This window comes from Protopterus annectens, chromosome 3.part0 (assembly GCF_019279795.1).
Source record: "Protopterus annectens isolate FY-2018-M chromosome 3.part0, PAN1.0, whole genome shotgun sequence".
Taxonomy (NCBI): Eukaryota; Metazoa; Chordata; order Ceratodontiformes; family Protopteridae; genus Protopterus; species Protopterus annectens.
This window is the reverse complement of record NC_056731.1, coordinates 639,509,666-639,523,875: the sequence shown is the minus strand read 5'-3', so window position 1 is coordinate 639,523,875 and position 14,210 is coordinate 639,509,666. Positions and strand designations below refer to the sequence as shown.

The following is a 14,210-nucleotide window of genomic DNA, read 5'->3' as shown; positions in this document are numbered from 1 at the left end:
GGAATAACAGTGACATCACCCACCCCACATTTAGATATCCTTCTTTTCCAATGCTGGAGTATTCTACATGTGGGTTTACCCTTCTTCTTTCCAGTTCATCCGGCCAGGATTCAAAAGATTTTCAGTCCCTCTAGGTGCGTCGGATGTCTAACGTGGCAGCAGAAGCGTGGGTCATAACTGTGATGGCTGCACGCACCAGCCCTCAGAACTTTTCAGCCACCAGTCGTACACCAGGTGCTACTGCTGCTAGCGGACATCGGATCAAGAAAAATTCAGTTAAGTACCCCTTTGGGGATCCTTTCAGTCCTACTATTTTTTCATATAGTCTGTTCATGTCATCCAGAAAGGGCAAGTGTAAATGTGGCCGGCAGAATCCCCACAAAGACACCCAAAATCAGTGTCACTTTTGTTTAGGTGGGGAACACGACCACAAGAACTGTACTATTTGTCAGTCTTTCATCCCTAAGACCTTATGTCGCAGTCTTCAGGCCTTGCATCTGTACCTAGAAAACTAATGGAGGCCACTTCAGATGTCCCATCGGAACAGCCAAAAAAGATGGCCAAGACCCTGTGGCCTACTTCAGCTGCGCTTCTACATACCATTCCTCAGTCTGTGGCCAACATCGGCTTGACCGAGGATTCGGCTTCCGCCAGTGTGGATAAAGTGGGTACCTCGGAGGAAGCCGCACAATCTCGAGCAGATGGCACATCCTTACAGGTTTTATCGGTCTCTACCTTAGACTCCGGGGTGGGGGGGGCAAACACTTTCTGCAGGTATGTCGGATTCTGCAGCCACAATCCCTATGCCTGACCCAAGACCCTCGCCCAGCCAGACGCCAACTAGGCATCTTAAGAAAAAACAAACATTTATCTCCTGCGTTTCTGAAAGCATGCCCGACTGGCAAGCCTTCAGACAGAGTTTATTTAATGCCTTCATGGCCCTTAGGCCTACATCTACAGGGACCTCTACCACTGCTCCTCCCCTACTAAGTCTTAGACCTCTAATTCCTGAAAGGAGGGTAGAACATTTGGAGGAGGAGAAACTGTCTGATTCATCAGAAGAATCCCTCTCCTACTCCTCTCAGATCTCTTCCCCCTTGCGATATGGATATCCAGGGAAAGGGCCTATTGAGCCTGACTCCCCAGTGGAAGATCTACCCTTTGGGGTGACTATCAACATGATGAAGGACCACTTTAAGTGGGAAGCCTCAGATATGACCCAAGTATAAAAGAGGTTTTATGACCTTATACAGATGAGCTCCCCCAGTCCTTCTGCTATTCCCCCATTCAGCCAGCCTTCCTGGATGCCTTTGCCTCTGCTTCCATGAACCCTGCCTCCCAACCTTCACTCCCTCGGAGAGCAGACATCCTCTACAAAGTCCCTGAGACAGAGAAATTTCTGATAAAATGCCCTCCAGATGACCCAGCCACTATCTCCATTTCTACTGATAGGGCTTCCAAGCTGCTCCCTAACACTACCATTCTCCCAGCTGACAAGGACAGCAAGACAAAGGAAAGGTTGGGCAAGAAAATATACACTTCTGCCACCTTGTCATTCAGGCCTACTAACTACCAAACTCACATGACCAAGTATTCCTTACCACTACTGGACAAGGCCACCAAGGAATTAGCCGACATCTCAGATTGTGCAGCCAAAGCCTCCTTGACCTCCCTGGTAGCTCTCACCTCTCAGGTGAATAGATACTCCTTAAGATGTAGCTATGATGCAGCTGATGCCTCAGCCAGGTCAGCTGCATCAGCTTCTGCAAGAAGAAGATATTCTTGGCCATGCCTTCAGCCCCTCCCTGACAACTTATTGATACGCCTTTGGATCACTCTGCCCTGTTCAGTGGAGAAGTGGCTGACCTCTAAGTCCCTGCAACAAAAAGGCAAGGAATTGCAGGACTTTAAACACCTGCTAGTCTTGCCCATCCCGTAGTTCCACTGGAACTACGCGTCCAAGACACAATTCATCAGAAAAACCTCTAGGCCTTTGGCTCCCACCAGATCCAGGAGACCCCCCCTAGAAGACAGCCCTCTCTGGCTAGAGCTTCTCCTTCCTCCAGCCAAGAGCCTCCCTTTCCAGATAGGGGAGGTAGTGTCTGACTGCATGCCAATCTCTCTTCCCACCCCCTCCTGCATCCCTCCCCCTGACTGCCCATCTCTCCCACTGTCTCCCTGCGTGGTCTCTCATTACCTTAGACAAATGAGTTCTGTCCATCATACAGAACAGTTACTTTACGACCTGGATCACCACCACCCCCAACAAAGCTGGGCATGCCTCAACCTCCCTCCAGTCAGCTACCCCTCCTAAGACAGGTACTCAGAAAATTTACATATTATTCCGCAAGGTGTAATAACTCGGCTAGACTAGACAGAAATTACGTTTCACAAAAACAATCTGCATTTAACTAAAATATTCCATTCATATCCAATAAATATTTCAGCTCATGTGCCAATAAAAACTAGGATGAAAAAGCAGGGTAATGAAGTAAGAGAGAGAGATACTGGAGCTTTCCCAGCTACCTCTTGAAAGAGGAATTTAAGGAATAGGCAGTGGAAATTATTCAAGATTTATTAATCTTGCAGCTGAGGATGCAAAATCTGGCCCTCCTGCTGGGACAGCAGAGAGGGAGGTTGATGCAGGTGCCAGGGTAGCACTGCTTTCAGACTGTGCAAAAGTGGGTACCAGTGCTGGCGTGGCCAGTCTGGTGCAATAAGGATTGTCCTTGGCCTGTCCTGTTTGAGCTTGAGTAGTACTTTCGAGAGGAGGGGCAGAGGAAGAAAGGCATAGATTGAGAGGTTTTCCCATGTAAAGGACATGGCATTCACTTTCCATGCTTGCATGTGGGGAGTTCTGGTGCAAATGTTGCTCAATTGATGGTTCTGGGGGAAGCAAAGAGGTCCACCTGTGGTGTCCCTCACCTGTGGATTAGAAGCTTGAATGAATTGGGTTCCAGTTTCCACTCGTGCGGGTTCATTAAATTTCTGCTTAAGTCGTCTGCCAGTGAATTTTGTTTGCCTAGCAGGAACTGAGCTTGCAGGTGCACTTGGTTGCTCAAGGCTGTGTTCCACAGAGCCATGGCTAACCTGCAGCATGGGTAGGAATGAGTTCCCTCCTGCATGTTTATGCACTACATGACTGTGGTGTTGTCTGTCTTTATCAAGAGTTGTTCTGGAAGGATAAGGTATTTGAAGGCTGTCAGAGCATTCTGTACAGATAAATAGAAGTTATGTTCTTACCATAACGTTCCATGTTAGTTGTCTTCTTCTCGCCTTCTTTCTTGCTGGATGGGTTCGGAGCCGATCTCGGCTCCGACTCGGCCACTCTAAAAGCTCGAGAGTTGGTTCCACCGGCTCGAGGCTCCCCTTATATCCCACAATGCTAGGCGGTATTACCTCAGATCTCGTTTGTAAGCTAGGCCCAGCCAAAAAGTAACTCCAGAACCACTGGAAAAGGGGAAAAACCCACCTCTATAAAAAGGAAGGGAAGAATGTGACCTGAAACCTGATGAAAGGCATATATGCAAGTATAGCATATACCTATATACAACAGAGGTGGTAGAAAAAGAGGTCACAATCAAACTCCTCTAGGTCTGTCCAGGCTAGGGGGAAGGAGGGTGGGACGCAAGAAAGAAGGCGAGAAGAAGACAACTAACATGGAACGTTATGGTAAGAACATAACTTCTATATGTTAAGTTGTCCATCTCGCCTTCATTCTTGCTGGATGGGACCGCATCCCTAGCACCTTGTCCCGGGTGGCCTATCGGAACAGACTCTTGAGAACAGTGGAACCAAAATTAGCTCTATGTCTAGAAGCTAAATCCAACTTATAATGAGAAATGAAAGTGTGAGGAGTAGCCCAAGTAGCCGCTGCACAAATGGTGTCAATAGGCAGCCTGTCTTGGAAGGCTATAGAAGTAGCCCAAGCTCTGGTGGAATGGGCCTTAGGTTTGTTAGGCAGCTTTTGGTGTCTAATTTCATAAGCAAAGGAAATCAGAGATGTTAGCCATCTGGAGAGTGATACCTTCGAAACTGAAAGTCCCTTTCTGCCTTCTGCATAAGAGACAGACAACTGGTCAGTTTTCCTGATCTGTTTGGTTCTATCCAAATAATACCTTAACTGACGATGAACATCTAGCCAATGCAATTTTTGTTCAGACCTGTTAGAATAGTTAGGAAAACACAGGAGGTCAATGCTTTGATTTAGGTTAGACGCAGAGGCTACTTTAGGTAAAAAGGATGGATTGGTTCGTAAGGACACCCTGTCTTTATGAAACAATAGATATGGTGGTCGACTGCTGAGTGAGTTCTGAGACCCTTCTAGCTGAAGTAATGGCTACCAGAAAGAGAGTCTTCCAGGATAGCAATTTCAATGAACAGGAAGCTGCAGGTTCGAAAGGGAGGAGAATCAAAGATGTGAGAACTAAATTAAGGTCCCAAGAAGGAGGAGGATTTCTTATAGGAGGTCTGAGAAGAAAAACTCCCTTCAAAAAAGCTTTGCAAAGCTTGTGAGACATGATGGCAGAATCTGAAATGCCCACATGAAAGTTAGAAATAGCTGCCAATTGAACTTTAAGAGTAGAAGGAGATGAACCTGCATGGAAGAGTTCAGCTAGAAATTCAAGGACTATTTGGATGGAAGCAGTGAAAGGATCTATGTCCCTTCCTTGAGCCCAATAGGCGAAACGTTTCCACTTACTAAGATAAATCTTCCGAGTGGAAGATTTATGGGAAGCTATCAAATTATCTCGAACAGAGTGAGATATTTGAGGAAGCCTGGCTAAGGTTGGAATTGGAGGAACCAAGCAGTGAGGTTCAGAGAGGGGAGGGAGCGATGTAACTGACCCGATTGATGGATCAAAAGATCTGGAACTAGGTCCAGATGCCAAGGTTGCTCCAACAGAAATTGATGTAGAAAGGGGAACCAAACCTGTCGAGGCCAGTAAGGAGCAATGAGGATCAAAGAGGCCTTCTGAGCGATAGCTTTCTGTATCACTTGAGAGATTAGTGGGAAGGGAGGAAATGCATACAGAAGTCCCCGGGGCCAGACTTGGACTAGAGCGTCTCTGCTGGGCTGGCCTGGTAACGGGAATAGGGTGAAATAATCTCTGCACTTGCTGTTTTGGGGAGTAGCAAAAAGGTCGCAGCAAGGCTGACCCCACTTGAGAAAAATTTTCTCCAGAATAGAATCTTTCAGAGACCACTCGTGAGGCATGAGGATAGCTCTGCTCAACTTGTCCGCGATTAAATTGGACTTCCCGGGGATGTGCGTTGCTATCAGAAAACGCTGAGAAGAAATCGCCCATTGCCACAGTCTGAGTGCTTCTCGACATAGGGGATAGGACCTGGTTCCGCCTTGTTTGTTGATATACCACACTACAGACATATTGTCCGTCTGGATTGCTATCATTCCCAAGGGAAGAGAGTCTTGAAGGGCTTGCAACGCTAAAAGCACTGCTCTCATCTCTAGAACATTTATATGCAAGTGGCATTCGTTTGGTTGCCATATGCCCTGGACTGTTCTGCCCTGATAATGCCCCCACCCGATCAGGGAGGCGTCCGTTGTCAGAGTAGCAACCGGAGGGAAGGAACAAAGGGTCTTCCCAGGAGAGCTGAGGGAAGACATCCACCAAAGAAGATGATTCTTGCATGCTTGCGTAATCATAATGGTGTGGGACATCGGAAGTTGTTGGTATGACCATTGTGTGAAGAGCATCCATTGAAGGATTCTCATGTGGAATCTGGCTAATAAAAGTAGAGGGATAGCAGCCGCCATAATCCCCAGTACTTTCAGAACTAATCTGGCTTTGACTCTGTTGCTGTGGAAGAGAAGGGAGACCAGTTTGCGTATGTCTGCTATTCTTTGGTCTGTTAGTCTCGCAGACATGTTGACTGTGTCTAGATTTGCGCCTATGAAGGTAATGGCACGACAAGGCGACAAAACACACTTTTCGCAATTTATTGAGATGCCTAACTTTTGACAAATGCGAAAGGTGTAGTCTCTGGCCATTAGAAGAAGATGCTTGGTAGGAGCTGTGAGGAGCCAGTCGTCCAAATATGGAAACACCTGGAATCCTTGACGTCTCAGGTGAGAAGCTACCACTGCCATGCATTTGGTAAACACCCGGGGGGCAGTGGTGAGACCAAAGGGCAGGGCTCTGAATTGAAAGTGACTGGTTCCCAGCTGGAAGCGGAGAAATCTCCTGGAGCGTCTGTTCATTTTTATATGATAGTATGCATCCTGGAGGTCTATAGAGCACATCCAGTTTTCCTTTCCCAAAAGGGGTAGGATGGATTGTAGCGTGACCATCCGAAATCTTGTTTTCTAGACCGACTTGTTCAAGATACTGAGATCCAAAATGGGTCTCCAGTCCCCTGTTTTCTTTGGAACCAAAAAGAATTTGGAGTAGATTCCGGATCCTTGCTGGTCTGCTGGCACTGGCTGAATGGCTCTTTTTGCAAGCAACTTTGAAATTTCCAACGCTGCTTGGTCCCTTTGAGCGGGTGGAACATCTGGAAGGGATTTTTTTGATTGATTTGGAATACGAAAGAATGGAATGGAATAGCCTTCGGAAATGATGGACTGTACCCACTTGTCTTGAGTTAGGGATTGCCAGGCTTCTGGGTACAGTGACAATCTTCCCCCGACTGCCTCCGAAGGTGGACAGTCGGGCAACACCTCAGGGATGCTGGAAGGGCTTATCGGAAAAAGTTTCTCGATTGCCCTGGTTCTGCGGACCCCCCCTGCCTCTAGGGCGACGTCTACCATTATTGTTCCCCCCCCTGCCTCTGCAGGGGAACCGACTCTGTGCATCAGGCAAAGTCCCTTGAGATTGTTTGCGGAACCACATTTTCCCACTTTTCTGGCCTTTGGGGTAAGGCCTAGAAGGAGTAGAAAAACGGACTCCGACGGCAGAAAGAGTTTTGCCATCCGTCTCGCACCTCGTCAAGGTTTCTTTCACTTGAGGACCAAAGAGAGATGATCCATCGAACGGGGAATTAGTGAAAGACGTTTTAAAGGGGTCCGCAAAATTGCATAGCCGCATCCAGGCATGTCGGCGTAAGGCAACACCTGTCCCTGCGGCTCTGCTCGCTCCATCAGCCGCATATGAAAGGAGGCGCATGGAGGAGTTAGCTATAGAATTTAGGGTAGCCAGCTGAGCGTTCATCTTGTCCTGAAAACCCACAGCTGTAGGATCCTTCAACATGTCACTCGCTTCCTTGATCAAATCTCTTTGAAGACGAGTGAAATGGCATAGGTAGTTCAGCGGACGCATAGCAAAGGTCGCTGACGAAAACATCCGCTTCCGTACCTGTCCATAGACCTAGATTCCTTGTTAGGAGGATGGACAGGCACCGAAGGGTCAGCTAGTTCCTTCTTAGTGGCAGCAGCTACCACCATAGCATCCACCGAAAATCCCTTGGTCCGAAATTGTTTATCTGTTGGTGCTGTGATAAACTTTGAAGGTCTCCTGGGGTGGGGTCCACTGAGTCAGGAGCCGCCCAAGCCTTTTGCTACCACCTGCATGAGGGGGTCAAAGGGGGACACCCAGGAGGTGGAAGGGCGAGAGCCAAACGCCTCAAGATACACAGATTCATCCTCCGAAGGGTTAAGGGCTGGCCAATTTCCACTCTGTTTCAGGATTTCTAGAATGTCTGCAAAGGAGACATCTTCAGAAGGGGAACGGGGGGAACCCTCGGAATCCTCTAAATCTGTGTCAGAGGTGACAGATTCAGGTGAGTCTATGTGCTTCCTCTTACACTTTCTCTTCCTAGGGGGCTCCCCTGCCAATTCAGGAGAGGCCTCGGAAGAGGATGAGATCCCCACAGGGGATTCCTGAGGAGCTGGCTCTCTGCGGTCTGGGATGAGGGAGTGAGTAGACATAACCTGAGGCACCAAAGAGGGAGGGGCGGACGGAGCCGACTGTGGAGTTGAACAAGGTTCCAACACACTCCGCATGACCTCGAACGCACCCGTCAGGCAGAGCCAGAGGTCCCCGCTCCGAAAAGCTGAGAACCCCTCCCGGCACCGACAGTGATGGCTCCGAGGCCGATGTCGGAGCCGAACTCACCAGCGCCGAGGCACCGAGAGGGAGAGCGGGGTCGGACAAGGGTCCGATGCCACTCACCCCCTCGGAGCCGACGAGGGAAGTCCGGCGCCGAGATTCTTCCAAGGAAGAAATCGGAGCCGACGACGGAGCCGAAGACAATTGTATCGGCTCCGACGCTACCACAGTCTCGGTTCCGAAACGCCCCGGCTCCGAGCTCAAGGGAGTCGGAGGAGGAACATTTTGAAGGACAGGGTCAAGCATCGACTGATGAGTCGGGCTCTGAAGCATTTGGGCCAGTGCCTCGGACTTAAGAAGTCGACTCACTACCCTCTGAAGGTCATGATCTGAAAGCCTCGATGACCTAGAGGAGTGAGATCTATGGCTCCGTTCAGACAGCAAGGGAGATGCTGGAGCCGAATGAACGGAGCCAAGGGACGGCGACCTAGACCTCTTTCTAGATGTCGGCTCCGATGGTCTGATCGGAGCCGACACAGGAATTTCCAATGCCTCGGCTCCAGCCGGAGCCGAGGAAACCACAGAAGCTGCAGTCTGAGACTCATCGGCTCCAGCCGGAGCCGATGTAGCAGGAGGTTTCGAAGCCTTAGGCCTCGACTCAGAAGCTGGAGTCGAGGACCTAGAAGCCTTAGAGGATTTGCCCGAAGTAGCAGTAAGGGAACCCTCAGGCTTAAGCAAACCTCTTAAAATGAGTTTATTTTTTCTTTCCTGCAGGACTCTAGGGCTGAAGCCATGGCATACAGCACAAGAGTCCTGCAGGTGTAAAGGTCCCAGGCAGTACACACAAGAAGTGTGACCGTCTGTCAGAGACATTTTCTGACAGCACGAGTCACACTTCTTGAAGCCTGAGACCTTTGAGTCCTTAGACATTGTCAACGAAAGTGTAACCACACACACACTCAAACACACTGATTACACTTTACACAAGTTTAACTAGAAAAAATTACACTTTACACAAGTTTTTCTAGATCCCTAACAAAAAACACATACACTCCACTAAGGGGATGGAAGGGCCCGAAGGCCTGTGGGAAGAACTTATAAGTTCTTTGTGGAAAAAAAGGTGGATAAACAGAAGGAAAAGGGTCTAAATCCACTAATTTAAGGGAAATAACTATAATAGGTTAAATTAAAGGGGTTTAAATAGACTATAGATTACTCTATAATAACTGACCTGAAGCCGGTAGAAACCAAACACCTCGATCGCTGTAGCGGCAAACGAGATCTGAGGTAATACCGCCTAGCATTGTGGGATATAAGGGGAGCCTCGAGCCGGTGGAACCAACTCTCGAGCTTTTAGAGTGGCCGAGTCGGAGCCGAGGTCGGCTCCGAACCCATCCAGCAAGAATGAAGGCGAGATGGACAACTTAACATCATTTCTTTTTGATTGACATGCAGGTGCATTTGTCCTGGGCTCCATTTGCCTTGAATGCATTTGCCTGCCATGTGAGCCCCCCATGCGTAGGCTGATGCGTCTGTTGTCAGGGTTTGGGCGGCAGGGGGGTGAGTGAAATGGAGTCCCTTGTTGTGCTTGCAGGCCTCTGCCCACCAAAGGAACTCTGTCTTTAGGCAAGGAATGATCGGAATCACATTTTCCAGGTCCTGAGAATGTTGACACCAGAGACTTTTTAAGTACCACTAAACTTTCCTCATATGCAGTCTTGTATATGGAATTAAGAGAATGCATGAGGCCATGAACCCTAGGTCTTGCAATATTTTTCTTGTAGATAGCTGGGTTTGGGTGGCAAGCAGTTTGAAGTAAATTGTTAAATAAACCTGCTTTTCTGGAGTGAGGAATGCCATCTGGGAAGTTGTGTTCAAGCTTGCTCCCAGGAATACAATTTCTTGGCTGGGTACCAGATTTGATTTATTTTCATTGATGGTACACCTAAGAGAAGTTAGGAGTCTCTTTACAAATGTCAGGTGCTGAAGTAGCAAATCCTGTCTGCCTGCCTGAATCAGGCAATTGTCCAAGTATGGGTAAATTTGAATGTTTCACTGCCTGCAGTATGCAATAGCAGGAGCCAGGAACGTTGTGAATACCCAGGGCGCAGTAGATAAGCCAAAGGGAAGTGCAGAGAACTGACATTGCATAGAGCCTGCCCTGAAACATAGATATTTCCTGCAATATTCCCTTATGGTGATGTGCAGGTAAGCTTCTTTTAAGTCTAGTACGACCAGCCAGGAGTCTTTGGCTAGCACAGGCAGCAGCTGTTGGACTGTACGCATTTTGAACTTTGGGAGCACCAGGAAGGTGTTAAGAATTGACAGATCCAGGATAGGGCGGCAAGAGTTTTCTTTTCTGGGCACCAGAAACAGTCTGGAGTAGAAACCCTGTCCCCTTTGCTCTGTTGGAACAGGTTGAATAGCCCTGATACTGACAAGAGAAAGTACTTGCTTTTGGGCCTCTGCCCACTAGTTTGGGGGAAGGTCTGGCAATCCGCTTGGGGATGGCAGTGAATGGAAGTAGAATCTGTAACCCCATAAAAAACAAGTAATCTCCGTGGTATCCCCGAAGTCTCAAAACAACCCACTAAAGTGTAGTGGGTCTAAAAACAAAACAGTGTAAGAAACTTCTCTGTGTGGAAGATTTTCAGTCCATATATTTCTAGTTAATCACTGTATATTAATCAGATCAGACAATAGTAGTAGAAGTAGCGAACATAAACTCGTCAAGTCAAAAAGTAATAATAGAAAATATATAATTCTACAGCATTACTAAGTATTCGAAAGTAATCCAAGCAAGGCAGGCAGTCTGTTTCCAGTCGAAAATCCTTTATTAAGTATGCAGACAAGCGATCCAAGTAAAACAAAAATAGAGTAATAATTTCCTCACAAGCTTTCTAAATATATATATACTTTTTATCAGCCATGGGAGTGGTTTATTGTACTGTAAAACAAAGTGTTATTGGTACACATGTTAAATTCACATCCCTTCCCCCATCAGCGTGACATTCGAGCTGGTCCTGCCCTACCTAGTAGTTGTCATAATAATATATAGCCCTAATGTACTTTAATGGTACATCTTATTTAACCAAATTATTAAATAGATTATTAAGTCTGTGATTTTATACAAGGCCAACTGTTGCACTAAAAATGTTATATATTTCGCAGTCTGTGATCTGCGTTCAGGATATTATGTAGGAAAAACTAACCGAGAATTCAGATACAGAATAAGGGAACACATTTTAGGTATAAGGAACAGGGATAAAACTAATGCCCTAGCCAGACATATACTGGAGAAGGGAGAGACTCACACATTTAAATTTATGATCATAGAGATAGTGAACGAGAATGAAAGCGGTGGAGATATGAATAACAAAACAGAGACATCAGAAGTGAGGGAGGTCATTCGGTTACAAGCTGACAGAGGGAGTGGTCTCAATGATAGGGTTCCATTGAAGCCCATCTTGAAGAACAGGAGTCTTTGCAAGTAATGTAAGGGTAAAGATAAATGGGACTATATGTACACTGATATCTTAAGTAGACTGATTATATAGCACTTCACCTTCTCATTTTTTGAGTATTCATTGAACATATTATATAGGTGATGTAATCTAATTGTTACCCTATATATAGGTAGAGTTCATTATGATTATTAGTGTAAATATTACAGAAAGTATAAGATACACATGGAACACATATAGGCTTACGTAGACATACACTGAATTTTGGAGATGATTCAGATTTTGAGTCTAATGATATGAGCCTACTAAAAGTTTACTTCGAATAATAGGAGTCCTATAGGTGAAGTAGAGGTAAAGACAAATAGAACTAAGTACACAGTTTTTTTATTTTAAGCTGTGAATGACTTTAGGTTAATGCAGGGTTATTATAATGTGTCCATTAGGGTGCACATGTCTGTATGTATAGATAGGTATAGAGCTACACAGGTATATGCCCTGATTTTTGAATATGAAATTTTAACTTTGCATATATGTAAAAAAAATGGGGGGGGGGGTTCAGATAGAACATATCTGTACTAATGTATATGTTATAGAAAGGTCTATTTGTTATATTTGTGTTTAAATGATTTTTTAAATGATTTTTGTGTGCGGTATATATCCATGGTTTATGCGTTATATATGAAAGTTTAAGTATTTGTATTAAGTGATGTATATGCCTGTGGTTTATGTGTTTATGTATGACAGTTCTATATACATTTTTATTAAAGTTTAGATTTATAGAGACATGACCTTACATAATTTGAGGTTATAAATGTACTTAATACACACTTATTATTTTCATAGGTTCATAGAAATGTTTTTATAGCATATTTTATAATATATTGGTATGATTTTTGTTGAATGCACTCTGGCATAGATGCTTGCGAATGCCTGCCACTTTAAAAATGTAAGTTGATGTGTAAAAATGGTCTGAAGAAGTGTGAGTCATTCCCATGAAAGTGCTTACGAAATAAAGACTTGTGTGAAGTACACCCATTTATCTGCTTTTTCTACTCAAACAAATTTATTTAACATAAGAGAGAGTTACTTTAGCTTTACTGATGAGAAACTTTGTTGCGGTAGAGGAGCCCTAGTTTCTGATAAGTTTTCTTGATACAGATGTTAATGTGTAGACTGAATTTCAGTTGGTCGTCAATGATGACACCAAGGAGTTTAGTGCTAGTTTCCACTTCAATGTGTGTGTTATTGAGGGACAGGATTGTGAAGGTGGATGTAATGTGGTTGTAGTTTTTAGGAAGAAAAAGCAGTAGCTTAGTTTTTTGGGTGGTTAAGAATAAGCTGGTTATCAGACGGTCAGTTTTCTACTGAATTAAAAAAAGTCTGTGTTGTAGAGATGAATTCGGAGGGAGAGTCAGCAATAGTAATGACAGAAGAGTCATCAGCGTATTAGACCAGTGATGACTGAGGACAGGAAGAATAAAGAGGATTAGTGAAGATGTTGAAAAGTAGTGGACCAAGGATGGAAACATGAGGGACACCCATTTTAACTGGAAAAGGAGGGGAGAGTGCAGATTCCCACTTCACTGCTTGAGATCTGTCAGTGAGGTTGCTGGAAAACCATGCAACAGTACCAGGGGAGAAGTTAAGGTTGGTTAGTTTGTGCTGAAGAAGAGGGTGAGAGACAGTGTCAAATGCTTCAGAGAGATCAAAGAATAGGCAGGAGACCAGTTTGTCGTCATCTCTGGCAAGGGCTACAGTATTAAGGATTGAAAGTAGGGCATTAGTAGTACTATGCTTTCGTCTAAAGCCAGGTTAAGTAGGAGTAAGTAGATTTTCAGAGAGTAGGTAGTGGATAACTCGTTTATGTATGCATTTTTCTAGAACTTTAGAGAGAGGAGAGACGGCAAATGGTCTAAAATTAGTGATGACTGAGGAGTTACCTCCTTTATGTATTGGTAAGGTGAAGAACTGTTTCCACATGGAAGGGACTTTGGACTCTGAAATGGAGCGGTTGAGTAAGATAGATACAGGGAGAGCAAGAGAGTCAACAGTTAACTGCAGCAAAAGGGAAGGAATGTTGTCAGTAGAAGCTAGGCAAGGTTTGAGTTTAGAAAGTAGGGATTTGATGTAGCTAGTGGTACAGGGTTGAGGGAAAAAGAATTTGATGAGAGTACATTGGGATTTGATAGAGTGGTTTGAAATATTATTAAAGGTAGATGAGTTGGCACTGGGGTTAAATAGTTTGGATATAGAGTCTATGATATATATGTTGAAGAATGGAGGCAGTATCTTTGGGAGTATTATGAGGACAAAGATTGGAGGAGCAGGGACCACTAGTATGTAGTATGTGGTTTGAGTGGCAAAATTTTGGGGGATTAGATTTCAAGGCTGAGGTGGATTATAGTACAAGTCTTATCTTTATTAATACACCTTTTTGTCCGATTTCCAAGTTCTTTGTATTTTAGCAAGTCTGCAGGGAGGTTTGTTTTAGTCCATGTTTTCCATGCTCTGTCTCTATTTTTCATTAGGATGCGGGTGGAATTTGATAGCAATGGAGATATATTAGATTTAATACGGACTGTGCAAAGTGGGGCAAGTGAGTCAAGAATACTGAGAAGGGTGGAGTTGAAAGACAGGACAACATTGTCAAGGGGAAGATGGGTACGGAAATTCCAGTTAACTTTAGAGAGAAAAGATTTAAAGGTGTCAGGGTGGAAGTTAGCAAGCTTGTGGCATG

The 14,210-nt window shown here is 45.3% G+C and overlaps 1 protein-coding gene across 1 annotated transcript in view; it reads right to left on the bottom strand.

Annotated features, from left to right (window-relative positions):
• Positions 1 to 14,210, bottom strand: part of LOC122796893 (msx2-interacting protein-like) — an 868,075-nt gene that overhangs the window by 487,856 nt on the left and 366,009 nt on the right. The window lies entirely within an intron of this gene.